Source organism: Saimiri boliviensis, chromosome 9 (genome assembly GCF_048565385.1).
Source record: "Saimiri boliviensis isolate mSaiBol1 chromosome 9, mSaiBol1.pri, whole genome shotgun sequence".
NCBI lineage: Eukaryota > Metazoa > Chordata > Mammalia > Primates > Cebidae > Saimiri > Saimiri boliviensis.
In genome coordinates this window covers 48,719,678-48,728,461 of record NC_133457.1, presented here as the reverse complement: position 1 = coordinate 48,728,461, position 8,784 = coordinate 48,719,678, and the positions used below count along the sequence as shown (strand labels likewise).

The window sequence follows — 8,784 nt, the reverse complement described above, 5'->3', positions numbered from 1 at the left end:
GTCAGTATCCTAATACAGTGCGTTCTTTTTTTAGTTAGGTTTTATTTCTAAGTTTCTTTTTATAGAAGACGACTTGCAGTAGAGGGAGGAGAAAGTTGGTCTCTCGATTCAGTTGTTATTATGTACATTAGGAGTTGAGTGGCTAAGGGACCTGCAGGAAGGCTCTTGGCCTTTTCCTCTGATTAGAAGATCTAGAAAAATGGGGTTCAGTCTGGCCCTGGAGAGTGGCTTTGAGTAAGTGACTTGTGGTTTTCACTAAGAATGCAGACTGAAAAGGTTTACTTTACTCTCCTCTCTGTAACGTCTTAAAGATTTACTAATAAAAATACGCCAGATTTTACTAACAAGCCCTATAAAGAGCTGCATAATATATACATTAGTTAACAACTTTTTGTCAAGAGTTTTTTTGCATTGTAAAAATTAGAGTTTATATGGAAACTTATCATTGTATGTTTTCTTCGGTGCATTTCAGTAAGATGGCCTTAACTAATTGAAGGGAGAGAAGATTTAATTAAGCTGGAAATACTGGGAAGTAGTTAGTCAGATTATTGCCAAGAATTGTTTCCCTTATTTTCAAATTCATTCCCAGAATGAGTGAACCAATACTTAAAAGCAATATCCAGGATAGATTACAGTGACCACACTAACCTTTGAGACTTGGAAGGCAAGGATGGAAGCAATGATATATTGATTGCATAAACAGATTGTAGGTAGCAGCCCTGCAAATCAAAGAGCAATTTCCACCTGGGTATGACGTGGAGCGGACTGCTGGTCCACCTGGTTTTTCAGCCATGTTCAAATTCAAGAAATAGTAATCGCCTCACACTTGGAAAATTAAGGACAGGTATAGAGTGTGTGTATATCTGCATGACTGTGGGTGTGTCTGTGTTTCTGAATCCCTTGGTCTTTCCAGCTATCTCCTGAGGATTTCTGCTTAGTGTTTTACACTTTTATTCACTGTCTCTTTAGTCCTTTTAGGTTTATGTGTATTTATTTTGTTGAGTAAAAATTTTAAATAATTTCTTTGAAAATTAACATTTTTAATTAAAATTGTTTTGACTTTTTGGGGGGAAGGCTTAGCACAGCAGTTCTCAAACTTTTTGGTCCCTAGACTCCCATACACTCTTACAGTCATTGGGAACCCAAAGAGCTTTTGTTTATCTGAGTTCCTTCTAGCAATACTTACCACATTCCGCATTTTAAATGAGAATTTAAAGAACTGTTAGATTGATGCAAAGTAATTGCAGTTTTTGCCATAGTTTTAATTGCACCAACCTAATGTTTATTAACTGATTGAAAAATGACTGTGATAAATCCAACTGAATGATAAAATAACATCTTATTAAAAGTATTTTCTAAAAGAAAAAAATAGTGACAGGACTAGTACGGTTTTACATCTTTGCAAATATTTTAAAGTCTGGCTTAATAGAAAGTGCTAGAATTTCATCCCTGCTCCTGCCTTCAGCTCTGGTATGCTATTTTAGTTGAACTATGTAAAGGAAATCCAGCTTCTCACAAATAGGTAGTTGGAAGGGAAGTTTTTTAACAGCCTTTTCAGCTAATTGTGGATATTCTTTGATACTACACCAAAACTTGACAAGTGATAATTTCCAAAAAGTGTGTTTTTATTAGTAAATCTTTAAGACATTGCAGAGAGAAGAGTGAAGCAATCCTGCATTCTTAAAACTCGAAGGCACTTTCTCAAGGCTGCTCTCCAGGGCCAGTTCCTTTCTGCTCACTGTCAACATCACCAACCATGGATTGTCATGCCTACAGGTGCGGAGAGTACAAGATGATCAGATTGTCCCTGTACTCGAGTAGCTCATAGGGAAGATATAAATGTGAACAAATGCATCATACCATACATTGCAATGATGGAAAACCAAAAACTAGAAATTCCGGAGGAGCAAGGCTATCCAGATAAGACAAGAACAAGTGAGGATTGCCAGGCAGGGGAACTGGGAGAGAAGGATAATCGTTAAGAGGAAATATAGCTTCTCTCCTGAGGCTTTATTCAGGCAGAATGTAGAAATCTCCCGAAGTTATAAGAAAAGGGACCCATAACAAGGGAGAGTGTGCTGTGTGTGTGTGTGTGTGTGTGTGTGTGTGCGCGCGCGCGTGTGTGTGTAGGGTAGGGGAGGAGGTATAGATGTGGGGAGTGGGGAGGCTAGGATGGAGGAGGAGACTTCTGCTGCTTTTTTTTTTTTTTTTTTTTGAGACAAAGTCTCCCTCAGTCACCAGGTTGGAGTGTAGTGGTGCAATCTCGGCTCACTGCAACCTCCACCTCACTTGAACCTGCTGAGGCAGGTTCAAGCAATTCTCCTGACTCAGCCTCCTGGGTAGCTGGGACTGTAGGTGCATACCACCATGCCCAGCTAATTTTTGTATTGTTAGTAGAGTTGGGGCTTCACCATGTTGGCCAGGATGGTCTCAATCTCTTGACCTCGTGATCTGCCACCTCGGCCTCCCAGAGTGCTAGGATTACAGGCAGGAGCCACTGGGCCTGGCCTGCTTTTTACCTTAATGCATATCTGTGCTGTTTTAGCCTTTGATCATGAGCATAGATTCATTTTCTTTTTCTAAAGCTAAGAAATTCTAAAAAGCAAGTGAAGAAAGTTCATTTCAGTCATCAAAAGTATCTTAAGTGCCTCTGTTTACGTTACATTTATGTGTTTTTATTACATAAGGCTGAAGCATAGCAGGAGACAAAAACAGAAAATTCTAAATATGCTAATTCACTAGAATTTCCCAGTGGCATTTATATAAAGTCTAATTATAAAATGTGTTTATCATCTACTTATATAGTTCTTAAAAGTACTTTACATATTTGTACAATATACTTTATGTAAATATACACAAATGTACTTATAAGTATAATATAGAATTTTATATTTAATTCATATAGGCTGGCTGTGGTGGCTTAGGCCTGTAATCCAAGCACTTTGGGAGGCCAAGGTGGGAGGATCACTTGAGCTCAGGAGTTTGGGACCAGCCTGGGCAACATAGTGGTCTCAAACCGTCTCTGACAACAAATTTAGAAATTATCTAGGGATGGTGGCACATGCCTGTTATCCCAGCTACTGTTGGGGGATGGGCGAGAGCTGAGGTGGAAGGATCACTTGAACCCAGGAGTTAAAGGCTGTAATGAGCCATGCCACCACTGCCGTCCGATGGCACTCCACCCTGAGTGGCAAAGCAAGACCCTGTCTCAGAAAAGAAAAAAATAATAAAAGTAAAATAATTTATATAGAGATTTAGATTTTGTTTATATATAAAATACTGGATGACCATTCATCCTGATTTTTTTTGGGTAATCTCAATGTGTACCTGTTTCCCTGGCATTAGTGGTACTTCCTTTCTCTCTCAAGTGTCCTGTTTTGGATGCCGAATTATGTGTTCATCCTTTTTTTTTTTTTTTTTTAAGAGATGGAGTCTCACTCTGCTGCCCAGGCTCTGTAGTGCAATGGTGCAATCTTGGCTCACTGCAACCTCCACCTCTTGGGTTCTAGCAATTCTCCTGCTTCAGCCTCCTGAGTAGCTGAGACTACAGGTGCATGCCACCACACCCAGCTAATGTTTTGTATTTTAGTAGAGACGGGGTTTCACCATGTTGCCCAGGTTAGCCTTGAACTCTTGAGTTCAGGCAGTCTACCCACCTCATCCTCCCAAAGTGCTAGGATTATAGGCATGAGCCGTTGCGCCCAGCCTGTTCATCATAGTTCTATATCTGTGCATATAAAATGTATTTAAGTATAATATATGTTCATGGATTTATTCATACTTGTATTTGCACATACATGTGGCTATGTACATACATGGACTATGCATTTTAAAAAATATATTTTAAAAGCTATTCTAGTTAAAATGTAAAAGCTATTCTAGTTAAAACAATCTATTCTAGTTTGTTTAAAAACAAACTCAGAAAAATAGTGACCTTAAAGTCAGATAGCAAGATATCCACTTACAAATTATCTTTTAAAATACCGACTCGGCCGGGCGCGGTGGCTCAAGCCTGTAATCCCAGCACTTTGGGAGGCCGAGGCGGGTGGATCACAAGGTCGAGAGATCGAGACCATCTGGTCAACATGGTGAAACCCCGTCTCTACTAAAAATACAAAAAAATTAGCTGGGCATGGTGGCACGTGCCTGTAATCCCAGCTACTCAGGAGGCTGAGGCAGGAGAATTGCCTGAGCCCAGGAGGTGGAGGTTGCGGTGAGCCGAGATCGCGCCATTGCACTCCAGCCTGGGTAACAAGAGCGAAACTCCGTTTTAAAAAAAAAAAAAAAAAAAAATACTGACTCACCCAAATTTTTACATCTAGAATGTTTTTGTTAGCCTTTTTATGCTTATCTATTCCATCTCAGTGAATTTATTGCACAAAACTTGCCTTTTAGAAAATATTTTAGAAAGTTACATGTAAATTAAACCATCTTCTTTCTTATATTTCTTTTTCTGAAATCTATTGTGGGCTTTGCATTGGCAGGAACTCCTTAGACTTCTGTTTTAAGTTACTCTTTACGAAGAAATGTAGTGGAGGAGGTTGCTTTAAAGTAACTTAACTTTAAAGTCAAAGAATACTGTTTTTGGTGAAAATGACTGCCTGCCTCCCACATGAGCTCTTTTAATGTCTTAATTTTCGTCTTGGGGATATCCTTCAAGCAAATATGTCTAAGATCTGTGGGTCCAATGTTACTTTACTTACAGTTCTTATCAGTCACAGAAACTGAACCTGCTGAAGGGGCCAGGCAGGGCACATTACTGAGAAAAGCTGCCTGGTTGATAAATCCTTGGGTAGGCAGCATGTGTATTTTGGGGACATAGCCACTTGGTGCCAAGTCCTTCTTGCCAAGCAGGCTACAACCCCAGTGTTGTCTGGTCTTTTTATTCTTCTGGAAAAGCTATATTAATTTTTTTTTTTTTAAGACAGAGTCTCGCTCTATTGCCCAGGCTGGAGTGCAGTGGTGTGATCTCGGCTCACTGCAACTTCCACCTCCCAGTTTCAAATAGTTCTTCTGCTTCAGCCTCCCAAGTCACTGGGGCTGCAGGTGCCTGCCACCCCACCCGGCTAATTTTTGTATCTTTAATAGAGACAGAGTTTCACCATGTTGGCCAGGCTTGTCTTAAATTCCTGACCTCAAATGATCCACCCACCTCAGCATCCCAAAGTGCTGGGATTACAGGCGTGAACCACTGCGCCCAGCCACCTATATTGGTTTTTCTGTTAGAGTTTTCAACGTGTTAGCTAAGATTTTCAAAAACATGGTTTTAAAAATCACATGGGCAAACAAAACCTGTGGGGACCGGATTTGCTGCATGGCTTACAGTGGGCCTCCTTTGGTCTGCAGATTTAGAACTCATTTCCTTGTTGCACTTTAGAGCTGTGGAATACGGCTTTTAGCCATAGCACTTTCTGAGATCATCCAGTGAACTGGATGACCGTGCTCTGAAGACAGTTGTGACAATACTTGGTGGTTTTGGGAGCAGGCACTGTTAAGATTGGAGAGGTAGATACTAGAGTCTTAACTTTAAATTGCTTCTCCAACAAGTTTCACTGTTTGTTTGTTTGTTTCTTTTTTCAAGTTTCATTTGCAGATTTGGACTCTTTGTTTTAAGCAGTTGCACTGACTCTTAGATCATAAACTTTTTTTTTGTTTTTAATTTCCATTCAGTTTATATGCAGGCTGCTGAGCTGCCTGTTGAGAATTGCCATCATTTTATTCTGCCTTCAAGAAAAATAAGCAATTAGTACATTTAAGCTGTCATTTAGATAATGTACATTTTAATTTTTTTTTTTTTTAGACAGAGTTTCACTTTTGTTACCCAGGCTGGAGCGCAGTGGTGCGATCTCCGCTCACCACAACCTCCGCCTCCTGGGTTCAGGCAATTCTCCTGCCTCCGCCTCCTAAGTAGCTGGGATTACAGGCACATGCCACAATGCCCAGCTAACTTTTTGTATTTTTAGTAGAGACGGGATTTCACCATGTTGACCAGGATGGTCTCGATCTCTTGACCTCGCGATCCACCCGCTTCGGCCTCCCGAAGTGCTGGGATTACAGGCTTGAGCCACCGCGCCCGGCACCTTTTAATTTTATTTCAATGTGTTGCATATTATTATTTCTTTTGGTCATGAAAACCAGAGTTTGCAAAAGTGACTGTGGGTGAACACGTGAATTGTTAACCCTCATCCTATTATTACAGATTATAAACTTCTTGAGGGCATGAAACTCTGACTCTGCCTCTTTCTGCCTGAAGTTGCCTTTTTTCCTCTCGTCCGTATCAGCAGAGCTGAATTCCACCAGCAGGGTTCAGTGCATGCCACCTTCTCCTGCAGGGAGTTTCTCGGCCTCTCCCTTCTGCCTCTCTTCCTCTGTTGAACTCCCAAAACCTCTTCCCTGCATGCCTGATCCTGTATGTTTCCTGGGTATCTTTGTTTTGCAGTGTTCCATGAGCATATCTTAGTTCCCCTGCCTCCTTGCAAACCTTTGAGGGTAGAATTTTTGTTTCTCTTATGGCACTGAGTTTTAGTATCAGCCCTTAGAACTGGTTCTGGCTGGTTGAGTAAAAACCATCTGAAATAAGATGAACCTCTGGGACAAGGTGGGAAGGAGACTTTCCAGTGTTTACTTTGTGTGCCTTTTCAATTTGTTATCATATGAATGTATTACTTATTCAGAAGAGAAATCAAGGTATAAAAATACATATGAATTCCAGGGTCTCATCCCAGCTCTTCTAAACCAGAATCTCTGTAGGAGCAGGGGAGGTGGAATCTGTAAATCTGTATTCCCTGAAACCTTCCAGGTGATTTTGATACCTAGCCAGGTTTAGGAAACACTGGCTCAAAGCGTATAATAGGTATTCAGTAAGCTTCCGTTCAAAGGAGGAATGAACACTTGTTTGTTTGTTTGTTTGTTTTTAAGACAGAGTCTCACTCTGTTGCCCAGGCTAGAGTGCGGTGGCACGACCTTGGCTCACTGCAACCCCCGCCTCCTGGGTTCAAGCAATTCTTCTGCCTCAGCCTTCCAAGTAGTTGGGACCACAGGTGTGCACCACCATGCCTGGCTAATTAAATGCTTATCTTTCTGTAGCACTTAGCTGATGCCTTCTGCCTAGCAAGTGTGTTTGACACACACAGACACACACACACACACACACGCACGCACATTTAGAGTTTTGCTCTTGTTGCCCAGGCTGGAGTGTGGAGTGCAGTGGCACTATCTTGGCTCACCACAACCTCTGCCTCCCTGGTTCAAGCCATTCTCCTACCTCAGCCTCCTGAATAGCTGGGATTACAGGCATGTGCCACCATACCCAACTAATTTTTGTACTTTTTTTTTTTTTTTTTTTTTTAGTAGAGGTGGGGTTTCACCATGTTGGTCAGGCTGGTCTCGAACTCCCGACCTCAGGTGATCCGCCTGCCCCGGCCTCCCAAAGTGCTGGGATTATACAGGCATGAGCCACTGTGCCTGGCCAATAAATACTTATTAAGGGAATTAAAGAAAATTTTGAATTCAAATGCCATGATCACCTCCACCACCCCATCCCACTCTCTTAGCTGGAAAGTGGAGTCATCTGTTCTTCCCCAGGCTCTCACTCTGTCTGGGGTAGATGGGCTACTTCTCACCTGGACCACTACAATGGCCCATGGGTCCTACAGCCTGCCTCCCTCTGAGCCTTTCAGCATACTGCAGGCTGTGTGATTTTTTTTAAAAAAAGCTCAGATCTCGTTATGATTCTCAATGTTCCCTATTCCCTGCAATATAAAATTTAACTGTAGGGAGTCCTTTAGGACCCTTTATGATCTGGCCTGACTCTTCTTTCCCAGGCCATCTCATTCAACAGATACTTGCTGAGGCCTGCCGTATGTGTGCCTAGCCCCACCATGGATGCTGACCACTCCTGCCACCACTCAGCCTCCCTCTTCAGTCCCTGAGAACAGTACCCACTTTGATCATTTTTAATTTATTTTGCCTATAGTGTCCCTTCTGCTTAGAGCATTCTTCCTATACCCCTGTTTTATTTTTTTATGGAAGTAATCCAGGGCCTGTATAAATAATTTTTCTTACTCTTCTAACATTTTATAGTTATCTCCAGTATATGGCCTGTCATCATGGATTCCAATGATTAGTTCTTTTTCTTCCCCTAGACTCTGAGCTCCTTGAGAACAGAGACTTGTCTTCCTCCCATTCCTATCTCCAGCATATCTCTAGCATTGAAGTACTGTGTCTGACCATATCAACATATTTGCTGGATAAAGTTGTTAGAAGGATGAAGTTTGTGTGTCTCAAGAAGGCAAATCAAGGTGCTACTTATTAACTTTATTAACTATTAACTTTAAAAGTGTTCTGCCACACAAAGGTAGATATCCCCCTGGAAAATGTCATGCTTGGAGTTTGCAAAATTATGACAATATTTTAATGACATATATAATGATACTTACTGTATATGTTGTTCTGTTAAGGATGACTAAGATACTATTCCATGTTAAGAGTTGGCCTTTTGCTAACCATCCTAGTTAAACAATCTGAGAGAAGAATCGGAATCCCACAGAAGTGATTGGGGCTTCGTATATTATAAATCTGAGTCAGGACACCCTAGAGTGTTCATTAGCCTGATGGGAAATGCTGTATTCCCCAAATGGAAGCAGAGCCTAATCAGAGGTTCAGGATGCTGTGAAGCAGAATGTTTTGGAAGATGTAGTAGTTTTGAATTGGAAAGACAAAATAGATGATGTCAGCATAGACCTAAGCCGCCTTTTTGAATCATATAGCATGTGTTTTGTAAGA

The 8,784-nt window shown here is 41.2% G+C and overlaps 1 protein-coding gene across 10 annotated transcripts in view; it reads left to right on the top strand.

The window, feature by feature from the left end:
* The window catches only part of ZBTB38 (zinc finger and BTB domain containing 38), a 131,721-nt gene that overhangs the window by 116,199 nt on the left and 6,738 nt on the right, over positions 1-8,784 (top strand). The gene's annotated exons all lie outside the window — the stretch shown is intronic.